General features: G+C 44.7%; 1 long non-coding RNA gene across 1 annotated transcript; it reads right to left on the bottom strand.

Moving 5' to 3' along the window:
• Nucleotides 1-266: 266 nt before the first annotated feature.
• Nucleotides 267-7,639, bottom strand: LOC143219172 (uncharacterized). The gene is made up of 3 exons (XR_013011252.1): nt 6,301-7,639; nt 6,063-6,176; nt 267-5,863 (listed from the first exon to the last, which is right to left on the bottom strand). It is a non-coding gene; the product is annotated as an uncharacterized LOC143219172 (long non-coding RNA).
• Between the last annotated feature and the right edge of the window lie 19,289 nt (nt 7,640-26,928).

Genomic DNA, 26,928 nt, shown 5'->3' with positions numbered 1-26,928 from the left:
TAAATTATTCAAACTTGGCCGCTACCTAACACGTTTTAGGGCCATTGGTTTAAAAAGTAACGGCCAAGTTTGAATAATTTAGCCCTCCATATGACTCTTTAAAAATTAAATAGCGTTCTTTTTAACTAATTTTTACAAACGCTTTTTTCAGTATTGCAAGAGGTATTTCTAAGCTAACGAACTTGGCCGTATTTTGTTTGATCTGACAACTTTTTACGGCCATAAGAACTTAACTCCTGTTTACAGATGTTTTTGTTGGGATTTCATCAATTTTTGTTGAAATTTCATCAATTATCAAGTAGGTATCAAAGATTAACACTCTGCCGGCGAATTAGAACCCAACTTTACCTAGATTTTTTTGTTATAATTTTAGTGTCATTTTCTACCATATTGTAATCTACCAGTTTGAGCTTTTTGCCACTACCTCGAATGGCGCTATACGAACGTTTGAAGAGAGCAGATGATTCTTTCCGGAATTTACACGGTTCCTTATGGGAAAAGCGGCATATTTCATTTTCTCCATACATAACCTATTTCGCTTTTTTTTTTTAATACAACCCCTTTAAGGTGTAAAATTTCAAACTTTGATAATTATTCCTTCGAGTGTTTGTTATGGTGGACCTATGTACCAAATTTCAAGCTTGTAGGTCAATGGAAAGTACCCAAAAGGTTTTGATGATCTGTCAGTCAGTCAGTGACAAAAGCGATTTTTGAGGTCCTATATCTCGGAACCTACTAATGTTGGAAGATTAATGTTTTGTCAATATTGAGACATGATAGCATTTAACAAGTGTACGAAATTACATCTCTTCATCTGCCTCCAGTGTCGAGTTATAAGCCTCTAAAAAACGGCTAAGTTGTTTCGTGTAAAAGGAGGTAGTGCAAGAACTTGGCTGGTGCACTACCGTGCACCTAGATTACGTTCGAAACAGTTTCCCGCTGTTTCTGAGAAACGTAGTTTTTCGACCTGTGTCACTTTTGTCGCAATGGTGCGAGTGGGGTGAGCAAAGCTAATAAGGGACGATGAAAGTATAATAATTTTCCACGTGCCAGGAGAATTCTACTGGAATGAGCCAAGGCACTAGTTAGCTCGCAATCGGAAGATGCTTGGCCCGCGATATCGAGTCGTGACGCGAGACGCGAGATGTAGGGGCGAGAGGTTACCCAGAAAATCGTTGGGATCGGTGGAACAGAAAATAATGGGCGTACGGTTTCAAAGAGGCAGCGGGTACAAGGGTTGCGATTACGGTGTATAGCAGCCCAGTGGTTGAACCATCGCGGCATAGTACCGCGGCGAACCACCGAACACCACCGTGGAGCTGTTACGAAGAGGTAGAAAACGACGGGAGTGGCCGTGGGGTGAGCCGCGACAATGCTCTAATCAAATGTCACGAATCAGCGCCATTATGCGCATCTGCGGCATGAATTCATAAATACGCCTGGAGGCGTTCGCCTTTGCTCCCCGGTGAATATCCATCGAGAGATTTCCCGCCGAGTCGAGCACGCGGACACCTCCCAGCTCCCGGCTGCCAGCTCCCAGCTCCCGGTATCCAGCTCCCGGCAAATTACTGAAGTATCGACGCGGACATCGAAAATACGACGACGTTTCGTCACCGAGATCGTTCTACGATTCCATCGACATCGACGCGATTCTACGCTTCGCTCCGTGTCGAAAACTTACGACTTACGAAATCGTTATTCCGCCGATAACGAGTCGGTTTTCGCGCGCCAAACACGGATACATCGCTCGGCAAAATATTTGTTTACGTTATCGCCGATGTTCGAAATAAACCGAGCACCGAGAAACAAACACCGCGATACAGAGCCGCGCGCTCGCTCGTTTATCGCTGCGGCGGAAAAAACTAATAAAATTCGTGTCGCACGCTCGCGCAATCCCGTTTCGCATTCTTCGTCGATCGTTCACGGCGAAGAAACCGACGACATTTATGCGGCCGAAGCTTAGGGACGTTATCGTATTGTTCAGTTTTCGTTGTTGCCAGTCCTTACGTTGATTCTTCCGCGAAAAAATGTACTATTTTCGCAAACACGCCCGACATAGATAGTTCCTATCGCGGTCCCAACGTGGCCATCAGCGACGTAACCGGTAATAACGGATAGAAATCCCGACGACGCGAGTTTATCGACGTTCTTTGGTCGGAGGCACGCGAATCCCGACGAAAGCTGGACAACGCTCTACCAGAGGAACGAGCAAAAAAAAAAAGAGGAAAAATAGAAAACGCCGCGCAGGAACTTTCCACGTTCGAGGAGATGCCGCGCGCGTTGCGAGTAAAAATAATATTTCGCCCTAATCCCGAAAGTGGAAATCCTGCTCCTATCGCGGAACAGAGTTTCCGCCGGCAGTTCGCTTTTCGGGCCGCTTTCGCGGTTTTATTTCGCGGGGTAGGAACTTTTGTGAAAAAATTTCTGCCGGTATTTTCGGCGATGCCGTACATAGCCGAAAAGTACATGGACCGAGAGATGGCCGAGAGCGAACGATCCGCAGTACACCGCCGCGCGACTCGTAAATACGCTCGGTGCGTCCGCGTTCGGCAGAAAAAGTGTTCGAACCGATTTTTCGTTCCAGTCTTCGAACGTATCGTCGGACCTTTCGACCTCTTTCGATAACCCAACAGTCAAGGGTACTCGTTCGCGCCAAAGTCCCGAGACTTCGATAATCCTCGGCGAACGCGAACACGGACACGAACACGATGGGAGGGAGCAAGAAACGACGAGAGATCGAGAGGCGGAGATACCGCCGCACCGGAGAGCCAGAGATGAGACGAGAAAGAGAGAACCGACCGAGATAGAACTGGAAACGAATGAGCGAATGTAGAGTATCTTGTTCGATACGATTTTAAGATCTCTCAGATGCATTTGGGCAATAGATCCTTCGATTGCCGTCTTTAAGCAAGTTTAAAGGGAATCACAGAAAATCGAGTCTTCCATTTCTGTCATCCAATTGCTATGGCCATCGAACAGTTTATTAAAAACGCCTCTATTATCTGTTTTTGATTCTTAGGAACTACGAGCTAGTAGGAGAGCATTGATAGTTTACTGCTTGTCATCATTTGATTATGTCGCAAACGCGCGTTCTTTACGACGTTGTAACATCGAGTCGAACGAATATATCGATCAGAAAGATTACGAGACTGCAGGTTTTATGCATTTATTACAGAAATGGAAAGGTATAATTTAAAACAGTGATAACATTAGAAGAATTTAACACTAAACCTACCACTGCCGGTCAAATGACCGGTTTCACATTTTTCATTTCACGATTATTGAAGTTATGACGTTGCTTACTTGGAAATTGATTCGATAAATTTCTTTATCCAAGCACACATTCTAATAAAAATTGCACAAAATCTAGATAAGTGTTATTAGTGCTCGACAGGTTTAGTGTTGAAAAAACACTGGTACATTATTTCCAACCTATCAAACATATTAAGAAAGAAAATAAAGTTGAACTTCACTGCCGTTTATTGCAATGTCGACAATTTATTAAGGTTATCGAACATTTGCAAAACGTATGCGAAAGAACAGGGAAAATTATAGGACGATAAGCGCAGCAGTGTCGAAAATTGTAGCTTTTGCGCACCAACGCGCTAACGATTCACCCTTACGGTAATTTCGCTGGAACAAGAAGAACAAGGGTATAAGGTATCGCCGAAAAGTTGGTTAAATTCGAGCGACGTGTTTCGTCTTGTCTGATTCGTGGGTGAAGCTGTGCGGGACGGTACGATGGTGCAAAGATAAGAGAGGAGAGAGGAGAGGAGAGAAGCGAAGCGAGAGTCGAGTCGAACGCGTGCGATGTTTAAACGGGAACGCGCCTCTTCGAAAACGAACCACACGTTGCATTACCCGCTTTGTGGTCGCATGCTCTTTTGATCTACCCCATAATTAATCCGCAGAGGTAACCGGAGACGCGTATGGGCGCACCGGGACCCACAGGGCCGGTTCATTCATCGACGAAACTCTGGACCGAGTTATTGAAAGGGTATCGGATAAGAGAGGGGAACCCGGCGAGAGACAGTCAAACAGAGAAACAAGGGGGACCCGAGCGAGACCGACAGAGACAGCGAGAGAACCAGCGAGGCTGCGAGGAAAAGAGAGAACAGGGACCCTCTGATTAACATTTTAATCAGACCGAGTCACGTGCCACGCGTTTTGTGTTCGGAGCCATAACGATCGGTGGCGACGATGCGGCAACTCGAACGAGCAAATATCTAATCGCGGGAAAGAACCGTACGACGTTCACGGAAAAATCCGATCCGACTCGACGATCGCGGATCGCTCTCCGCTTTCCGTATCGTCCACGCATACGAGTGCATCTATGGTAATATTGCTAATGCGATTGTATATGTGTGTACACGAGTCTCCACCTAGCGAATCGTCTGCATTCGTCACAAAAATGAGTAAGCGAAACGCGACACCGTAAAAATGTCCGAGGAATTGAACTCTTTTGACCGGGTCGCCTTTTTAATTATGAACGCTCGCGGAAACAACAACGTAAATACAATATAACTTGATAACGGTGCGGTTACCATGATGCAATCAAGCGAAACATCCACGTCTATTTTCGTATCGAAATTAATCATTGATATACTTCATTTCTGGCAATTTCACTGAACGAGTTGCGTTGGCAATCACAGACAGACCAGTTCACAAGAAGTACCCCGAGAAATACATTTTAAAAAATTGACTATTATAAGCGGACCTAGATATCGTCAACTATAGATTTATAATAAACAAAAATTAAACCGACTTCGAAAAAACGCACTGAAAAAATGCATTGGAAAGTATGAAATAATTTCCATTTAGTTTATGTGAATATACACATTTTCGGAGGCGGCGGAAAATTGAAAATTTTCGACACTGGAAATTACGAAAATCCTTAAATTCTTCTACACGCTTTTACATACTAATGTATCTTCTCTTCCCACCTACTGATTTCCAAGTTCATCATATTCCAATGGGATCATAATCAGCAACATCTGTCATCTGGAAAATTCTCAATTTTGCGCCGCCTTCGAAAAGATTGTATTGTATTGAAGTTCGTGTGTATTCACATAAATTAAATGGAAATTATTTCATACCTTTTAGTGCATTTTTTAAGTGCGTTTTTTTATACAACTTTTTTATTTCACACGTTTTAGTGGAACGAGCAGAATTTGTAGAATACCGTAGGATGGTTTTTCGGTCTTATTGGTTATTTGCAATAAAAACCGCAAAGAATAAAAAAATTCAAAATTCTTTTCACGTGATCACCCCCGGGGACATACTCTACAAGATCCAAAAGGTTTCGTTCCGATTGGTCCATCCATCTCGGCGTAATCGGTCAACATACATAGAAAAAAAGCGAAAAAAGGCACATACAGATCGAATTGGGTAACCTCCTCCTTTTTCGAACTCGGTTAAAAATGACGCGTCGTCCCATACCGAAAATGTTGATTTTACATAAAGATCTGCAGTCTGATCGTCGCATTCACTCGGTTCGTAAAACGTGCGAAATGTTCGCGTTAAAGCGAAAACGACGTGAAAGACCTCGGCCGAAATGGACGTACGATATGCAACATCTTGCCGTGCGATCGCCTACTCGCTTTTAGATGCGGTGGTCGGCTTTGATTCGATTCGAGCGGCTCGTTAACGCGCACCTGCGCATCGTTGCACGGCACGAGACCTCGGCACGGCATGGTGCAGCGCTTCTTATTTTGCGTGATCTCTTTCTCTTGTTTGAAACGGTGCGCTCGACGTCGATTCGCGAAACGAATCTTTGAAGAGAGACACTCGTCTCGAATCACCTGCCGACTGCAGCTCGCTGAGTAGAGGGTAAATGGCCGGATATGGAATGGCTTTTAAAAATCTAACAAATAATTGTTATTACACACTTATCAATCAGTAATATGTAGACTTATGCAAAATACAAATCTTCTGCATCAATTTTAAAAAACACAGGTCAAGGAGAAAGTTCTTTCCTTCTTTAATAATTTTAGTAAGTTGAAATTAATACACTGGTGTTTATAAATCCTCTTCGTCCCTAATCTTTTTCAAATTAAACTTACCCATTTTTATAATCAATGCATAAAATCTCCAGTCTAGTAAAATGTAGTACAAAAAAAATATATGTTTCCATTTAAGAAAAAAAGTGAATGACTTTCATATGGCCTCTATACGTCCTACAAAAAAATTATTAACGTCAGAATGTACTCTTCACGATACCATGCAATCGTACGTGAACCGTTTTCCGCTAAGAATAATAACAGTCACGTAAATCGAAGTGGTAATTATGTAGTGACTCACCCTGTATGTATATAGAATCGATCGGAAAGTCTTCTAATGAATTTTAATGTTCGTAGAGCAGTTCTGTTTCATTCAATTGAAATGAATAAGATGTAAATGCTTGTCTAAGTCGTCTTGATTTTTCATTGTTTGAAAAAGAAAATGGTACCAATATCGTGTTTCGCTGCTATACAAGACCTGTCCTCCGTTTCTCCGTCCGTTCCACGTTCGCATAATCGTCTCGAAACGCGACCGTCCGAGGCTCGCCTCAACTTTTTGCGATTCTGTATCGCAGGTCGAATCGCCGCGTCAAACTTGTCCGCGCTGGGAACATTTGCGTCGGTTGCAGCTGCAACGGCCCGGTAAATCGAAGATTTTTACGAGCCGGGTCAAAGTGCACCGAACGTTAACCCTTGCTGCCTGCCATGCCTGCCTGCCAAGCCTGCCTGCCTGCCGGCTCGCCGGACAATCCTGTCACTCTGCTTTCCGTTTCGCTTCCAAAGGTAAAGGGCCTGGCCACGAGTCCTCCTCTTCGAACGGTTCACGAGCGTGTTCGCAATAACCTCGCGATTTCATAATAACGGAGACGACGACAGTGCATCGTTGCGTAACCGAGAAATATGCTCGCGCGTTCGAATGCAGCGTCGCCGACCAGCACGCGATCCACACGAAAACACGAAGTGTCTTTCTTCTTTGATATCTTCGTCCGTACAATTTTCTTTTAACGTGTCATTTTTATCAATCTTGTTGCTACCGACAAAACAGGATAGTTTTCTAAATATATCGCTGCGCGTTTACATTTAACTAGACTGCCTCCAAACATTTACTAAATAAAACATGTGCAATCATTTGCAGTCGGAGCTATTTTAACTCGAATATTAAACATTTCTTCCTAGCTAGAATAATTCCATTGTATATGTTTTTTTCATTTGATGGATATGAAATTGATACAATACTTGACTGTGTAGTATTTGATTATTCACCAACATATTTAGTAATGTAAACAGTATTGTGAATAATGATACAGCAATTTTTAGCACCACTCGAATACGAAGGGTTAGTCCATAGTTATACGCAAAGAAATAAAATTTCTTATATTTTCATAAAACCATTGCAACATCACACTGGTATTCTTCATCGACCCGGATCCGAACTTCTATGATCATAACTTCTGACTGAATTCGAATTGCTTCCCGAGTTTGGTGCCATCTGAAAGAGCGATTTTTTAATTTTAAGAAGAGTCGTGATGAGCGCTCTAAGAGTTTCCAGTCCTATGCAACAATTTCAAGCCATATGGCGTGCGAGAAGCATCATTTGCGTCACTGTTTACTCTTTGCGTTCCAGCTTAGGAAATCAGCTGTTGAAGCTACTATGTAAAATGATTTGTGCGGCGCTGGGAGAGAACACTGTATCTTACAGAACATTTTTTAAAGCCGGAGATTTTCATTTGGAAGCTGACGATCGTTCACGTGCACCGAGAAAGTTTGATGACGGTGAGTTGGAGGAATTGCTCAACGAAAATCCGACCCAGACGCAAGAAAAATTGGCAGGAAGATTGGAAGTCACACCAGACAAGATTTTAGTGCATATTATGTACGTAAAATGTAATAAAATCTTGAATTTGGATAAAAAAGGGGAAAGAACTTATTTGCACACCCAATAGTTGTACTGTACCAAAAGGAAGCTTGGAAATATTCTTTTATATTCTAATTTGAACCGAAATTTTTAGATGACGATACTGAACGTGATTTGCAAGTTAAAAATTGAAATTGCTGTTGCTCCATCAAAAATAATCTTTTACGAAATAATCGTAGTTAATGCGTTATTAATGTTGCACACTGGATGACTCCGTTTTCACGAAGAGAATGCGAAATTGATTTGAATCGCGCGCCTTTGGCGACCTCATCGATACGCGTTGCTCCGACGGAATGACAGATGGTTTAAAATATTGTCTTCGAGCGTTACGAAAGGAAAGAGGCTAGGGTGATTCAAGGAAAAAAAAAGAAATCTCCGGTTTCTTCTGGAGGGAAGGGTCGAAGCGAAGCGGTTGCAGCCGCGGACTCGGATCCTCGTGTTTCCAACGGCTAATAAATCGCATTTGGACAGCTCGGAATCCCGTTGACTCGGGTTCTTCGATGAAAAACATCTGTCACCGATAACCTTAAATTAATATCGACGTTGACTAAATAATCGAAGATGCGTAGGAGTCGTTCTCCCTATTGTATGAAGACTATTATAATTACATACGTGATTATCGTGTTCCGTTGGCGAGTCTATTTTCGCCCGGAACTATTCCAAATTATAATATCGAAATCGTTATTTAACGATTCAAATGTTTCAGCTTACAAAAATGACAAGGCTCTATTTATTCAGATTTTGTGCAATTTTTTATTACAACATATGCTTGGATAAAGAAATGTATCGATTCAATTTCCATGTAAGCAACTTCGACATTTCAATAATAGTAAGATGAAAAATATAAAACCGGTTATTCGACTGGCAGTGGTAGGTTTAGTATAAATTACTCAATTTTTCGGGACCGAATCAAACGAATACGCTCGGAACGGTAAAAAGACTATCAGACAGTTGAAATTCTTGCGAGTCATTGGGAGCTTGTCGAATGTTGGTAGACAATATTCTCGATGAAACCGATCTTGCTAGGAGTTTGAGAGAAATCGTCGACGACTAGGACGCGAATCGAACCGAATCGAAAGGAAAGGAAACGGGACGAGGAAGACTGGAGTGCACTGAAAGAATACGAAGGAAGCGAGAAGGGGAAGGAACGGTCCGAAACAAGTCGGGCAGAGCAGAGGGAACGGAGAAGCGGAGGAAAGAGAAAGGGAGAGAGTGCGCCTAAAATAGGGAGCAATAAATTGTCCACTATCTTCGCTGGGTTAAACACATTAAAGCGTCTTGAGATAAGGCCGGTCGGCGGCCCGTTTGTTCACGGGGTTCCTGCCGACCGGCATGAAGGACTGCAACGTGTTATCCGCGCCAGGAAAAGAGAAGAGGGACGGCGGGGTGGAGAAGCGGAGAGGCGTTTCTCCTCTCTGGACTTCTGGAGGGGACCTTCCGATTGCCCGATGCTCGATGCCGGTCTCAGCCGAAGCCGGTATCGGGCTCGAAGTCGGAAACCGGAGACGCGTTTCGCGTTTTCGAATCGAGAAAACCGGCGCTCCTGGTCGATCGATTTCGTTTCCGCCGCTGCGAATAGTAATTATAGTCGGCTCGAAGCGAAGCGGAGTGGAGCGGCTTGGCGTTTGCCGGGTTAAGTCGAAGGTGTCGAGAATAATGGGGGCGGCAGACGGCGACAGTTTAAGAGAGCTTCGCCAAGAAGAAGGCGCCCGGTTCCCTCTCGAATTTGCAATTACTCTGCAATTAAGAAACGATTATTTTGCATAGACGACAGCGTTCTCGAGGCTGGAAGCGCGAATCGCGCCACGCCGCGCCGCGTGTCACCAAGAACTTACGCCCGACTAATATTTTAACGAGCCTCGTAAACCGATTCCAAGACCGAGACGAAATCCCCATCCTCCGGCCACTCGTCTCTCTTTGTTCCTCTTTGTCCCTCCTGCGACACCCTCGAACTCGCCATCGAGTAAGCTGTTCGAGGAAAAACGTACTTTGCATATTCACCCCAGCCACCAACGCCGACCGCGCCGACTAATATCTTCTTCGGGGCGATTAAGGCTCGAATCTCTTCGGTCGCGATACGGATTATTCGCGACACGAATCGGCGAACGATTCCGTGCCACGTCGATTGTGTTCGTCGCGCGATCTTTCGATCCGACCAGGAAATCTTTCTCTCGCATGGTGTATCGTTTAATGAGGGGAGCCTGATGCAATCCGTCGAAAGTGAATAAACCTTTATTATAATCGATGGATTGAACCGATCTACTTGAAACAAATTTGTTTAGTCGAAAAGGGAGCTATGTCTTATGTGTAAGCCATTGCGTTGTAAAAGAATGGTAGGATAGAAACGAGAGACCCCGAAGAAGCGACACGAAAGCTGGAATTTATATAAAGAAAGAGTGGTAATGTTCCAACTTTGTATGGTTGGAATTCGCGGCGCGTAACAGGCTGGAACAAAATTACGAAATTATGGGAGAGCACGAGTTTGGGGTTCGCGTTTCGGGGGCAGAGTGGGATTCCCCTCAGCAGGCTGGTCTCGCGTTCCTCCTGCGGTCCCGTGGACCTTATGGACCTCGTGGACCTCGTGGTCCCTCTCGAATCGGTTTGTTCTTATTGTAGGGTGCAAGTCGGCTCGGCTCGAAGCAGCTCGGCGCGGATGTACGCGGAGCCGTCGAGATAGATGGGAGAGTTTCGCGGTGCGCGCCCACATAGCGGCAATGTAAGTCATGCTTCTTTATGGGCCGGCCCGTGACCCCGCTACTTGTAAACCGACTAAAGATTCAGAAATAGCCGTCGCCGCACCGTATCCTCTCCCCTCGCTCCACCACCCTCCGCGACACAGGCTTTGCTTACTCGCTTCTTTCTTTCCATCTGTCTCGGACACCAACACGACACCGACACCGACACCGACACCGTCTACGGCAGATCGTTGCCGTAACTTATGTACCGTAATACGATCGAACCGACGGAATTGCAAGCAGCCACGACGAACAATCCGTAACTGCACCTCCTGCCCCGCTGCTGCGCTACTACGCCCACAAACTCGTTCTTCTCGCGACACCCTCTCGAAATTTCGCGATCCTATCGTACTCGGGAGAATTTTTTAGACCGGTTACGGGATAGTTGATTAGCCCGAATAAATTGGGTCCTTGTCCGCGGAGGTTCACACCTCGAGGAACTGTCCGCTTCGAGAAACTTGAATCGTTCCGAATAATACAGCGCGAGCGATGAGATTAACTGCGAGACGTTCCTACGCTTGTTACTAGACCGGTTGTTACTAGATTGGTCGATGTAATTTAAAACAGGAGAAACAGACAATTTGTCTTAGAGACAATTTAGGAACGTCCATGAAAATAAATTTTTATACGATTTCTGTGTCGTGTAGTTGACGAAGGAAATTTTCATTCTGCATGAAGATCCGCTGCATAAAGAAACTGATAATTACACTGCGGATTTTTATGCAAAATAAAAATCGTCTGCATCGATTGCAAGAAATAGAAACCAAATCGGATGTTATTCCTTTTCTTAATGATTTTAATCGAGGAGAAATTGACATCTTCAATTTTTAAAATTTTCCAACAATTTCGAATTTCATCTACTCAATTTTGCTATAAATGCATAAAGATCCGCAGTCTATTGATAATATCATAATGCTGTAGGATCGTCGATAATCGCTAGATTCATCATTAATCGGTATAAATGGAAAAAATTGAGACGTCTAAATAAATTCTTCAAGCCATTTCGTTTTCCATTTTCGAGTTCCGATGAGCGGGCCGCGTTTTTTGTTTGATGGACGCGAACCTATCGACTAGACCGGGACCGGAAAAGCAGGGAACAGGGAAGAAAGGGTCGGTCCTCTCGGCGCGACGCGATCGGCGATCGGAGATCGAACGCCTCGCGACTCACAATGGGCTTGTAGTTCGCGTGCTCGATGCGCCGCGTTTCGCATTTTCGATTGAAACCGACCGGCCGGCCGGCCGTCGATCACGGACGCGGACGGAGAAGAGGAAAGACGCTCGAGTCGCGGCGAATGGAATCGGAATCGGAATGAGAATCGGAATCGGAATCCCAATCGGAATATGTGCCGGTAGCAGAGAATCAATGCCGCGATGGGAATAATATTACTGGTCGCTATCGGCGTCGCAACGCGCGTCAAACCTATTCGCGATCAATGATATCTCTCGCGCAGAGACGAGCAAACGGTCTTGATTATTCACCGCTCTTACGTATTGGAGATCGCCGATCGGAGGCCGCTCGACGAAATAAGGGCCGATATACGCGAGCAACGCGACGCTACAACGACGATACTCTGTGATTCCGCATAATTCCAAATAAAAGCCTGTCGAATCGACCTGCGATACGGTTGCGACACCTTCGCGCCACTTTTCTGTCACTTTTTCGACAGCAACGCGACACCCCCGTGACGCCGACACAACGCTCGCTTCGTGCGATCTGATCTTAACCCCTTGCCCTACAATATCGTGTCAGACTCGTAATGAAAATTCTGAACTGAATCTGATAAATAGACAGCGGATTTTTATGCAAAATAAAAATTTTCTACTTCAATTGCATCAAACTGCAATGCAATATACATTTATTTTGTTTTTTAATATGTTTAATACGTTGAAAATAATATGATCGTAAATTGTATCTACTTATTTTTGACATAAATGCATAAAATCCGCTGTCTACTGATAAATAAATGAAATTCTATCTTGGTTTTGTTAATACACAGGATGTCTCAGGTCATCCAAATATCTCCTTGATTTTTAAGGGCACAAAAGATATTTATGGCATAATTTAAATGGTATCGAAGGAGGTATATCATAGAAGAACAAATTATTTTGTCCGGTTATTTTTTCATAGTTTTGTCAAGGTCATCGTTATTTTTTGATCGGGAAACTTATTTTTTTAATTCCATCTTATAGCGGCTGAAAAATACATTTGAATATGCTTAAGTAATTAGCAAAATGGAATAAAAAAAATAAGTTCTCCCGATAAAAAATAACGATGAGCTTGAAAAAACTATGAAAAAATAACCGGACAAAAAGAAATTGTTCTTCTATGATATTCCTCCATAAATATCTTTTTTGTGGCACTAAAAATAAAGGAGATATTTAGATGGCCTCCTTCAGCTGAGACGCCCTGTATAGCTATTGGAGAACATGTACATTTTCTCTACAAAAGCTAATCACTGAAACCGTAAAATAAATGGCGGGGCAAGCGAATATCCCAAGATCAGAATCGCGTAATTTTTAGAAGGCATTCCGTACCAGCCTCGTTTTGCATTTGGAGTATGGAACTCGCTGCTTCAATGTAAACACTTTCCTTATAAAACAAAAGAATTATTGTAGTCCCAACGTAAGCGTAACCTCGGTCCCAAGCGAAAATCATCTGGGATGTTGCGCATGTATCGATGTCGCGCAAAAACAACACGACTCTGGGAGGAGCAGCTCGAACGAGAACAAGAGGGACGTCGAATCGGAGGGGCGGTCGACGAGGTCGCGTGACGAACGAGCCTCCGGTGCTCTCGTTGAAAAAGCCAGGTGAGCATCGCAAGCTCGTTGTCCTAATCCGCGTCATCAGCAGACTCGAGTGCGCCTCTCCATGTCGCTACGTGTCGAACGATCTCGAAAGGTTTCGAGCATGCGGGCGGCTGTACGGTGCGTCCAACCGAGGGCTTAGAGACAAAAATCAAATTTCAAGCCGTGTCTGACAAAACTGTACCGCCGAGTCTTCCTATTTTCGCCCTTCGTCCGCAACCTGACGGTAGTCTATATCTGAAGTGAAGTTTCACTTTTGAATTGTCTTCCTTCGAATATTTAGTCTCTCCAATTTATGCTTTAAACATTTCACTCTCCAACGATTATCATTATAATATTAAAAAAATTTTTTAAACCCAAGAACAGTGTAAAAAGTTAGTTAATTTAAATCTGAAAGATCGATAGGGTCGTTATAATTTGAGACATCGGCAAATTCATCTGGCAAGGTAACATAATCAACGCTTCCGGCATAAAACGATAGAGTGTATCCTGAAACTGTGATCGCGCAGTTCTAACGCGAAGAACCAATTTCAAAAAGAAGCTCTCGCGTCGACTAGGTCGAGTTCGCGGGGTTAGACCGCGGGGGCGAGCGAAGAGGGAGGCGTGATAGAACGAAGGGAGCTGGGAGAAGTCGGTGGAGATATCTCGGCGATTCGGCAATATCGCGCGGTCGACAAATTAGCGTTAATCCTAGGTCGTTAGCAAGATTGATGCCTGGATTTCACTTAAGGGCGCAGTCGAAGGGAAAGTTTCGAGGGAATAGTGCTCGTAGACATAGTCGTAGCAGCATCCTCGCTGTCATTGTCGTTCTCGTCCTCGTCGGGCGGCTGTAATGAAGTGGGTGGACCGGTGACTGGCTGGTATAACACGAGCCCCGAGTCCTGAGTGCTGCCGGGCGAAATACCTATACATATGCGTTCTCGTTCTCGTTCCCGTTCTCGTTCTCGGAGACACCGAGCTAGGAGACACGAAGGAACCGAGACGAACCGCTCGAACCGGAGGGTCGCCGAGCCAGAGGGTAGCGAACGAAAACGAGCAAAGGGAGATGTCTAAGGGAGAGAGCCATAGACTGCTCGAGAGAGAGAGGGTGAGACGAGAAGAGATGGTCTAGATCGAGAGAGTCGTACGATGACCACGGATCAATCCACCCTCCGTTGTCCAACCCTGACTCTCTCTCTCTCAGTTGTCCTTGTTTCCCCTCGGTCGAGAGTTCCGCCACGGAAAGTCCAGTCGACAGTCTAGGTTGATTATCGACTGGCAGCGATCTAAAAATTTCAACGCGATTGATTATTCCGTTCCCTCGACTCGTTGTTGAGCGTTTCGTCGCGGCGGCTACGGGTGAAACAAGGCCAGTTTTCATCTGGCGGCAAATCGGTTGCGCGTCGTAAAAATCCGAAGCCGAAGGTGATCAGTTTGCCACGCTCGAAGGTGATCCCGATCTATCTATACTCGACGCGTCAACGAATTCGACACGGTCCCTCTCCGGATGACGAGAACAGCGAACCGATGACACGCCGCCTCGGGCCCGAATCTCCGAGAGCCGAGGGGCTCGATCGGCCCGAGACCGTGCCTCTGCCTTTGCCTTTGCCTCTATCTCTACTCGTCTCTTTTACTTTTTACCCTTTCCTCTTTTCTCTTTCCTTTGCCGTCTCGGCTTACTTCTATTCTCCACCCTCGCTGTCTCCTTTCGTTGCCCTCCTCTTCGCTTCTCTTCGCTTCAACGTCCGCCTCCACCCTCTTCCTCTCTGCTCATCGTTCGAAAGCGTTCTCTTTGGTCGTTCGTTCGCTCCAACTTTTACGAGCACCTTCAACCGAGGAGCCCCGTAATTGCCTCTTTAGCGGTAACCCCCGGCCGACTCTTTCTCTGGTACTGGAACGCGTTCCAACCGTCGAACCGTCGAAACGTCGAACCGTCGCGTCGAGTGCTTCTTTCCTACCTTTCCACCTCCTCCACCTCCGCCGTTTCTTTTCTTCCACTCGGCACAGTCTTTCTTTTTCTACCCCCGATGGCATGGCGGCAATCGATCTTTCTTCGCCACGCTAAACTTCGCCGGACCTAATCGTCAAACGACGTCGATCGAATTCCGCGAGAACGAGCTCGAAAACCACCGTCGAGTCTTTGCCGAGGAGAATGGTGGATAGCAGGCTCGGAAAAAGGAGGTGGTAGATGGTTATTCTCTCGTCGCTACTTCTGGTATGCGCAGGGTGAGTCACCTTACATTTTCACCTGAAACGCCTCCGTCGCTTTAATGATCCTCTCATAACGCGATTAATTCATAACGCGATTAATTCGTACCGCGAGAAAATCCTGTTTCTAAGAGCAAAGTAAATTTTTACTTGAGTCTTCGGTGTTACGATAAATCGTAATTCACGACTACTATCGTTATTAACCCTTTGCACTTGGAGCTACTTTAACTGGAAAATATTAAACATTTCTTCTGATCTAGAATATTTCCATTCCCTATAATTTTTGAAATGGATATGAAATTGGTATAATACCTTGTGCAATACCTAAATGTTTAGTATTTGATTAGATACCGATATATTTAATAATGTAAACAATATTTTGAATAATGGTACAGCAATATTTAATTGTATCTCAGAGGGGACAACCAAGTGCAAAGGGTTAACAAACACTTACACTTTACCTTTGAAAAACGTTACATCAATTCCGAACTTCCGAAATCTCGATTCGGGACCAGAGTGTGACGCTACGCGCGAAAGAGCTCCGCGCGCAAGAGTGCAAGCGTGCCGGTTGCTCCATATCTGTCCCGAGCGCTTCACGAGTCACGTTTACAGCCAGTCGTAACGGTCGTACGTGCTCGTCTCGTAATTGATTCGTCTTGCTCCAGCCTCGGGATCGTGACGACATCTTCTAGAATGGCGATGATTCGCGTTCGCCGATCTCGCCGCGATGGAGGGTACGTCCACGGGAGAGGGGGTACTCGCGAATAATCGAGGACGCGACAAACGGAATTGCAAATTCTCGGAAGGATAACGCTTGTCGTTCTTTGTCCAGCGAGAGTCGACGGCTTTCCATCTACATATTATACGTTTCGTTGTTCTTCTTCGTTGTCGTGCTTGTAATTTGCAATCTATTCGAAACTTTGCTGTTGCATCTCGACTAACTTGGCGTAGTTGAACGTGTTGAATGTTTCGTCTTGTCTATTTCGTTTCTATAAAGGACCAGAGTTATTAATAATTATTAGTAGTTATCTTCTATTGTATATAAAAATGCAGTGCTGACTCACTCACTCACCTACTAACGCCCAGGCTAAACCCTTGGACCTAGAAAGCTGAAATTTTGCACAGAGGTTTCCTTTATGATCTATACAAGGGATAAGAAAGGATATTTCGAAATTCAACCTCCAATGGGGTGAAAAAGGGTTGTAACGTTTGTATGAGGAATATTTTGTTCGTGGTCGGATTTACTTCACACGTGGTCTTAATGCTCTTTAGTATAATTAATCAAACACCTGTTTCGGTATTTCAAAAAATTCAACCCCTGAGGGGGTGAAAAGGGATTGCAACGTTTGTCTGAGGAATATTTTGTTTGTGATCGGATTTGCTTGAAACTTGATCTTAATGCACTTTGATATAATTAATCAAACACCTGTTTCGGAATTTCAAAAAATTCAACCCCTTAGGGGGTGAAAAGTGGGTTTGAAATCAAAGATGGCGGCATAACATAAAATTAAAACGCTATAGGGGTGAATGGGGGGTTAAAAGGTTTTATGGAGAAACAATATCAATTTCCTAGGGCATTAAACGGTTTTCTATGCGAGCGAAGCCGCGGGCAAAAGCTAGTTTGATAATATTTTATGATAATCGTTTCGAAACAAATCAATAGCGCCGACCACCAATGACCACCGCGTGTCACCGAGTACGTCATCGATCCTATTCCGTTAAGGGGTCGGCAAACTTCTTTTGGAAAGGGCCAGAACGTAAAATTTTTAGGCTAGGGGCCGGGTATCAAGCTCGAAGATATTTACATGGGTCAGTAATTCTACTCGTAGAGCAACGAAAAAAAAGGTTCAAAATTTCTTTATTAGGAAGTGATGTTTTTACATAATGTTTTTTATTTTAAGTAATTTAATTTATTTTCTCGCGTTCATAAACCTCGTGGGCCTGATTTAAAACAGGCGGCGGGCCGTAGTTTGTCGACCCCTGCGTTATACGATAGAATATTCTTCTCGTTGAACAAGAAGAGCCCAATTATATCCGTGACTTTCTTCAGCGTGATCGTTTCCACGCAAGACAGCTCAGTTATCCAGGGTCGAACAGTGGAAGCGGCGACGAGGAGCTCTCGACGACGACAAGAAGAAAGGAAGCGTAGAGGAGAGATCGTTCGCAGACTCTTTTCGAAGTTGCTACTCGGAATCGATAGACTCGCTGCGACGATGAACGTTAGCCCAAAATCCTGAGAAGCAACGTTACGACAGGGCTTTGACACCGTTTCGTGGAGTCGGCTGTATTTTCGCGACGGGTTGCTTCGGGTCGCGTCGCGTCTTTTCATGTCGCGTATCCACTCTTCGCGGAAGCAGTAAAAAATCTGCGAGCGCCGAAGACGGGACCGATCGACTCGCTTGGACGAACTCTAGCGCCGAAATAAGATAACAGCGTTTTCGCATTGTCCAGTCTACGAAAGGACCTGTGATCGATTATCGGTTGCAATGACCATCGTTTTCGAGTTTCCCGTTATTCCTTTCGGTATAGCTATTTGTATTAAGAATATGTTTGCTATTAAATAAACCGGAATTAAATTCCATGGTGAACTTGGAATGTAAGGGACTCCGGTTACAATCAATCTTCTTGCCTCAGGGTAGAAACTCAGAATTAGTGCAAATCAGATTAACCCCTTGCCTTACAATATCGCGTCTGACTCGTGATGAAGACTCTGAACAGATTCTGATAAAAATGTATGTCAATAATTTCCTTCGAACCGAAATAAAATTCTATTTTGGTGTTGTTAATATACAGCTATTGCAGAACATATACAATTTGTATCAACTTCTTCCTTTTTTAGAAAATTACGATCTACAAAACAGTTCTGATCACTGAAACCATAAAATAAATCGTAGGGCAAGGGGTTAATTCGCAGTATGTTATTAGCTTAACAAGTTCGCTACCACCGTCACGAATATGTGACATCCATCATCTAAACAGTTCACGTAAAAACAGTCAAATTAATTGTATGCACTTCGTTGTTTAAAGTCATAGTAGAATGCATCATTTTCAGAGAATCACTGACGTTCTTCTGCTAAAATATTTAATAACTCAACATTGGGTACGTTGCATTTAATAAAACTTTCGAACAAGGAAGGGAAGCAACGAAACAAATGCTGGTAGCGAACGTGTTAAACTAGGGTGGGCGGGTACCCGGAAATCTATGACGTTCGGGTTTCCGAACAATAAAAATTTTCAGATTCCCGACCCGACCTATTTCGACTTCGGATACCCAAAATTTCTGGTGTACCCGGGTATCAATTTTCGAGTTCCGACTCGAACCCGGGAAAAATACCCGCCCACCTAACTAAAGGTGGAAGCTTAAACTAAACAATTATGTATAGAAAGACTGTGTTTGAGCTAATGGTTACATGGAAGCCGCTATATGTATCTATATGTAATAGGAGACATAGGACAAATTTTCTCTTCCTTCCAGGAGGTCTTGAACAAACGGAGAAGTCGTAATCGCTGTAGAAATAGATGGTAAAGGGTAAGTCGTTGCAGGTTGACCGGTTCTTGGTGGTCGCGCGAAAGATTCTGGCCGCACGCGTTGGCGGCTACGTAACATCGAGCTTCTGGTACGATATCGTGCGACGCGGCGGAAAGAAACGAGAACGGGAACAAGAATCCGATTGGTCGGCGAATACGGGGCCACGGAAACCGGTGCTTCTATCTCGAGTTTCGCAGCCATGCTGTCTAGCGAGTCACGGGGCGAGAGCATCTCGCGGCAGAGGAGAGGGGGGGAGCGAATCTCGTCCGGTTACGCGTACAAGTACAAGAGTGCAAGTATAAAGTATATAAGGAAGAACCACTTAATCGGGGACCTGGAGCTCCGCAGGGCACCGAGGTCTTACCCCCGTGGCACTGCCGGGCTCGGCCGGGGCGTCGTCGATTGCCGATGTCGGCGCCGGCGCCAGCGTCGTCAACAAACACTAGCTTATTTTGATTTAAAACCGAATACCAGCGAAACTACGCAACAAAAGTTCGGAAAATTTTCAAGGAACCGGAATTTTTCATACATATTTGTAATCATCTGAATGACAGCAATTATATAATTTACACCGCTTTCGGAGAGTGGTATTACGTTATGCGAACGTTGCTTACAAATTTTTTCTTAAAGTACTCGGACAATTCTGAATCTACTTTATCACACTTGGGATTCTCAAAATGGAAGATTGACGGAGGAAAATGATAGGTCTACAAAATATATACCTTGAACAACTATATTCACTGAATGCGTAATAAAACGGAGTATCATTGCAGGTGTTTCAAAAAGGGTGACTTGACATCTCCAGAGAAAAATGACATCGAAACAAAAATTTTTGGGTATCGTGTGAGCGCAACCTTACCATTCGACTTCGACCTCGATTCATGAAATGTATCTTTGAAAACAACAAAGATATTTCTGTGGTTGCTAGGAAAAACGTCGCATGTCACAATATCAAAAAATTCGAGTTTATGCATTAATTGAGCTTTTTTAGTATAGGATTTACGTCTTTAGCAGAAAAAAAGTCATAAAAATAAATTCGAAAGGCTCGAGAAAATAATGCAATGTAAGATGTCCTATGTCGTAGCATTAGTGATCGAAACTTTAAACGGCTGTATCTCGAAAGTGAAAGTGTGTGACATGCGGCGTTCTTCCTGACAACCACAGATTTGTGAGTTACAAACGCCGGGTGAGTGACCCTGTATAACATGCGAAGTATGCGATGGGAGCAACAGATTTTCGAAATTCCATTGATTCGACCCGATCTGTGGAGAAGTGAGCATGTGTATAAACTTGGGCAGGTCGGTCGCAAGCAACAGCTCCAGTTTCGCTGTTCCGAAATCGACTGGATGCACAACCGAATTGGAATCCTGGGTTTGAAAAAGTTTCCGGACGGGTCCGCGAGCAACAGCGATAGCGATAGAGAAACGGTGGGCAAAGTCGGTTGGCCGGGCAGTGAAAAGCGAATGGCGAGCGGCGAGTGGACGATGCACGGTTGAGTAGATGGAGGTGGATGGAGGTGGATGGTGGTGGATGGAGGTGGATGGAGGTTGTCGGGCAGCGGCGGCAGCAGCCGTATCCGTATTCGTAGCCGTGGCCGTAGCCGTAGGTATCTCGGTAAGCCGGTAAGGGGGTGCGGTAGTTCGGGCCACCAGGGGCCGGGACCACAATTACACAGAGTGCGGTGCCGCAAAGCCCTTTCAGCCTCTCTTCCTAGATGATGGATTCGCGTTGTCTTTCCAGCCTCCCCGACACATTGTACGCTCACCGGCCCGTGTCGTCCTCTGTTTACCGTCGCGTCTACGTGTACGCTTTTCGAGAATTGCTCGTTTCAATGAAAAGGAACGCGCGCGCTCCCGCGATCGGACAGAGACACCGAATCCGAGGGAAATGGAACGAGAAAGAGAGAAAGGAGAGAGAGAGAGAGAGAGAAATGGGGGTGCACAGGGAATTACACGAATCGATGGACGCAGCACGGTAGAAAGAGAACGACCGGAGAGTTCCGCTCTTCATCGAGCTCCTCCGGATTAATTAATTCGTCGGCTGAAAACGCGGTTGCTCGCAAAGAAAACACTCGATGAACTTTCCTCCGCGCGAGAACGATCGACGTAACCGTCCTGAGAAGCTCCGTTTCGACGGGGTAACGACCGAACCGACGCGACGCGACGAATCGGAAAGCAACGAGGGCTCGTTAGAAAGTTCCTCGAACCGCGGCGGAAACGCGAGCTTATGCTCCCGTTTCCGTTGTTCGCCAAACGGGAAAGAAACTATACGCGGATCTATCCGCGGGGAGAGAGAAACGTCGGCAGCTCCGTCGGTATTTAGACCGCTGCCAACCCGCGTCGCATCGTGTCTCGCGACACTTCGTTGTTCGTTTTCTACACTGAGAAAAAAAAGGAGTTACTTCAATAACACGCGTGTCATTGTAATGTTTTTACTTCGATGAATATCAATGTATTCTTTTCAATAGTATGAAATTTAGAAGCAAATCGTGATGTATTTGAATTGTCTATCATGAAATGATTGAAAATATTATTCGATTCAATAACGTACATTATTATTCGTAATATTTCTCTTTTTCCTTCAATCAGATATGTTGTTAAAAAATTTGAGGATTGTATTGATTTATACTGGCATTGGTGTGAGGCCATATCTTATTTTTTTGAAAACATTGATGTCAAGCTATTCGCTTATATGATTGGCGGAAATGAGTTTTGCTATTGAAATTCAATAGTATTAAATATTAAAATAAGTTCATATGATATTGGCACTATTCAATAGTACATCTTATTGAATCAACGTATATTTTTTTGTTTCGACAGGATTTTTTTCTCAGTGTACGCAACTACGAGTCGATCGCTTCGCGTGCGCCGATCTTTCCTCTTATAAATCACGTTTGGACTACCGGACGAGTCAGACCTTTTATTTCCTTCTCTCGCACTTATTGAAACTAGACTGTGGATTTTGTGCATTTATGATAAAAAAAATGAATACAGTACAGTCGCGTTTACTGTACAACAGCCTGTGTTCAGCACCGACAGTGATCGCATACTGATATTCTTATTTTTATGACTGCGTCTACCGCGCCGACCGTGCAAAAGAAAGCCGAACATAGTGAATGACAGCACGGCAGTGGAGTGGGTAGGCACTGGACAGTGATCGCGTACCCGATCGCGGACAGTAAACGCGACTTTACTGTAGATGTAACAAATATAATGAAAATATCTGGCGATTTTAAGAATACGATTATATTATTTCTAGCTTGTTTAAAGTTACTAAGAGAGTAAATGAATTTCAATGCAACTCGCGTTTCTTGTAATCAATGCACGGAATTTGCATCTTGCGTAAAGATACGCATTTATAACGCGTACCCATTAAAGTTTAATAAATGCTGTAAAGAAGTATGTAGTATGTGGAATTATGGAAATTTCGCGTATCGCGTAAAGAGGTCTCGAACCGTCCTATGTCGGAGTTCGTTCGCCGAAACAGAATTGAGGAGTAGTCTCTGACGAAAGACGAACGTCGGAAAACCGAAGGAAAATGTGCACGCGCGTACGAAACGCCGTAGAAACAGCGGCAGAAGCCGCGAGCTCCGAGCGCGAGCGTGGTCGCGCGTGCTCCAGCTAGCTTTCTCTTTCAGGATGAACAAACGCGGATGCAAAAGAAGTCTCTGAATGAGCGATGCCTACGGACGGTATGGAGCTTCTCCGTTATTAGCATCTATACTCGGTTTCGTTGTGTCTGTGTCCATGTGACGCGCACTCTACACACTCCGAAAGGGAACAGAGCGGTCATTATGGAGATTGAAACACCGTTCGGTAACACGTTCGCCCATTCTTCGTTTCGTTTCGTTTCACTTCGTATCGTTTCGTCAAGTTTCCCTTCGCTTCCGTTCGCCTCGTCCCTTCTCGTCCCTTCTGGTCTCGTTTGCTCGCTCATTCGTGCCCGCGTAATCACCTCGCGCGCATAAAGGGAAACGTTACGTGACATTCTGGAAATCTGCGCCGACTCGGTGACAACCACGCAATTCCCAGCTTGTTTTCGTCCCATCCCGTCCCGTTTCGTTCCGTTTCGAAACAGATGATGGCGAACATGTCAGGCTCTCTTCTCTAGTAACGCGTCGATCGGCGAAATTGTGCCCTCCGGCTGAAAAACTGCCGAACATTACGATACGAGGGTTTCAAACGATTCGTCGATCCTTTCGCTTTCAGACGCGACTTTCGTCGTTTGAACTCTCGCTGTACGCTAAAAGGGGCTATAATCGTTGCGCGATTATAGGTAGAAATCCATTTTAAATTTCACCTGCACGGTTTTTGTCGCGACTGTATAAAATCCAGGTTGTAGAAATCTTGGACGAAAAACTTCGTTTATGAAAAGAAGAACATTAGCGGAAACGAATTTGTGTAAGAAAGAAACAAGACTTTTCGGAATTGGTCTTTATGTAAGAGAATAGCACGGCGATTTTCGAAATTGCCGAGGAGAGTGGAGGTCGAAATAGCAAAAACGCCGCTAACACGCCTATGGATCGGTGCACGACAATGCCGATCGGTTCGGGTTACGGGTTGTGGGTTATGGGTTACGGGTTACGGGTTATGGGTTATAGTGACCGGCGGAGAAAGCCGAAGTGCACGGCATCCAATATGCAATAAACATACGAAGCTTTGACGTATTTAATAGTAACGTGGTCGTATAACGCTTGACACGCATGGAAGCCTTTATGGAGGATGAGCGGCGGCGATGGTGGTGGTGGTGGTATCTTTGGAGAGCCGTCCGCGTCGGCCAGCACCGCCGCGATTCTCTTTCTTTACGGCGCGTTCGATCCTTAGACCACGGGGCGACTAATCGACCAGGATCGAACGGTTCGCGCTGAGAATCGCTGACCTCTCTTCTTCTCTTCTGCCTCCGATTCTCTTCGTTTCGTTCCCTCTTCTTCCGCCAGCCCTTCTTGCTTCTCCGACTCCTCTTTCCTCTCTCTCTCTCTCTCCTCTCGAACGTGTTCTCTTCTGTTAGCCGGGGCCCCGTCGCCGTCGCTTCTCGTCGGAAGAATATAGCCCGCGGTTAATCGCGTGCCCTAAGCGGAATCTCGTGGCAGCGACCGGCACTCGATAGCTCGCTCGTGACTCGTCCGAACTCGATCGACCCGGACAGCAAACTCGAAAATACCGCTAATCGCCGATTAGACGCGCCCCAACCACCCGGTATATGCGTGCCTCTCGATTTTTCGATTTCGAGCGAAACCTGTATCTGCTACGTTCCACGATCGGGCTGGGACAGTGCAGGTCGCTTCGATCCTCGATAGAAATAGTCGATTGTCTTCGTGTAGGTTTAACCCTTCGTACCACGATTTATTTTACGCTTTGATATTCATCATCTTTTCGAAGAAGATGGTTCTTTGTATTTATTGTATGCCTAGGTATGCTCCAATGGCAATAGCGTAGAATTATATTTCTCAGTTGACCCTCTTCCAAATTTTCATCACGAGTCTAACTCGATGTTATAGTACAAATGGTTAACCCTCATTTCACAAACTGAATCTGTCCCTCGGTATCAAATTGACACAGTGATAAAAGATCGATGAAATAACAAGGTGAACAGTTATTTTTCGGTGTTTTTTAATTCAAATTGATGAGTTAAAATTTAAATCTTAGGTTTTTCGGTTGTTTCGCATTAAAAAAGTAAACGGCGCGAAGTTTCGGGAAAATTTACCTATAAATAACAGAATAGTATAACTTTCTTCGAGAAAACTGTGTCGAACTGATACGAGAGACAGATGAGGGTTAAATCCGATGTAATCGTATTAAATACGCAGTCGCTTTTAGCTTTTGCATATTAACCTGATGGTTCTTTGTTTTCTTGGTCAGACAATTCCAAAAAGAGCAGGGCATACACCCGAAAATCGCGGCAACGACTGTGTTTATAGTCGAGCGTATCAGATGATTATGAGCAGGCGACGCGCAAAGTTGCGCTCGACCCGAACTTTTATAATAAAAGCTTGTTTCCCTGCTTTCCAGCAGTCCATTACGAGTTCATTTCTCTCGGACTGCGTTAGGGAACCGTAAACGTTAAGGATAGCGGGACGTTGGACGATATTCTTGAGAATGGCGAATTTCTCGGGGAGGGGGATAGTAATCTCGCGGCGATGAAGATAACCCGCATCGATAGAAGATCCCGATGAAATTGACACGTCCATCTATCATTCGACATATGCATGGTATGCATGGGAAAGGACGGGGACACCGGCGTGACGTAGCCCTGACCATGCATAATTCACGATATCTCCGGCGACCAGCCCGAAATCTCGAATAATAGTCGGCCCGCCCGGTCTGGTCGGTCCGGTCCGGTTCGGTTTCGGTTTCGTTGGACTCGACCCGATCCGGTCTCTCTTTCCTTCGAAACTTTTCCTCTTCGATCTATCGGGGGACCACAGTTGGTCCGCTTCCCCTTCGATTCTCGACTCTCGGCTGGTTTTCCCTCGAACCTTTTTGCCATTTGCCTTTTGCCACGCAAATATCGTCGTATATTCTATTCTGTTCTGTTCTGCGAGCGGAACAATATCCGAAGAGGAAGTCCACCGGGCACGTTCCTCTCGTTTTCGAGATTACCACCGAAAGTTATTAACCCTTAACGGTCGAGAAATTGTGTACTAAAGATTTTTATATTATAGATCAAAAACAATGATAAAAACAATAATTTTAAGTGCTAAAGAAGTTAACCCCTTGCACTACAATATCGTGTCAGATTCGTGATAAAGGCTCTGAACTGAGTCTAAAATAAAAACGTGGTAAAAACATGTACGTGATTAATTTCCATTAAACCCGAAATGAAATGCTACTTTGGTTTGTTACTGGACAGCTATTGAACAACACATAGGCATACAACAGATATCAATTTTCCCCTTTTTTACTACAACTACAAGAATATTCTATTCACTGAAACCGTAAAATAAATCGCAGGGCAAGGGGTTAAAGTATTGGGTTGGCAAATCAGTTCGTTCGGTTTTTTAGAGTGTATTATAATATAAGTATAAAATAATAATAATATAAGTTTAGAACTTATTTGCCAACCCAATATAGTAAACTTTACCTCGCTAGAGTACCGCTGTGCATCGTCCGACAACTTCGACAGGATTTACACAAGTGCGCGCGACACTTTGGAAGACCGTTGCGCCTGCGAGCAACCACAAAACAAACTAATCGTTTCGTTTTTCCATGGGAATCGTCATTTTTTTTCGGTATCTCGATGAAGGACGAAAGATACCGTCGAGCAGGTAAACGACTTCGTAGATTTTCATCTAGAAATCGTAAAAGGGAACGCGTTCGCGGGCCGAACGGTTTCGTGGAAACGATAAAGATTAGATTTTACGCGCGTGAAGAAGAGACTCGGCCACGACAGGGGCAGAACGCGACGATTTCCGGCATGAATATGCATATCGGAATGCCAGCGAATGCATAAGAAGAATCCGAGGCTCGATCGCTCGTATCGAGTCGCGACGCGCCGCGACGGAACGCAACGATGCCGGATGGACTACGAAAATAATGAAATCAGTCTGGCCAGATAAGCACGAACAAACGGCCCTCGTGTAGATTCTCGTTGTCGATTGCTAAACGATGTTTAGTTCACCTGAGGCACCGTTCTCTGAACTTTAAGATCGCTACCCCTTCGTTTAACACTAAACCTACCAAGCTTTTAACTAGCCTGTTGTCTTATAAAAATAACAAGATTAAACTTATGTGAATTTTGTTCGGTTCATATTATAATATC

Source organism: Lasioglossum baleicum, chromosome 2 (genome assembly GCF_051020765.1).
Source record: "Lasioglossum baleicum chromosome 2, iyLasBale1, whole genome shotgun sequence".
NCBI lineage: Eukaryota > Metazoa > Arthropoda > Insecta > Hymenoptera > Halictidae > Lasioglossum > Lasioglossum baleicum.
This window is presented reverse-complemented; position numbering and strand designations above follow the sequence as displayed.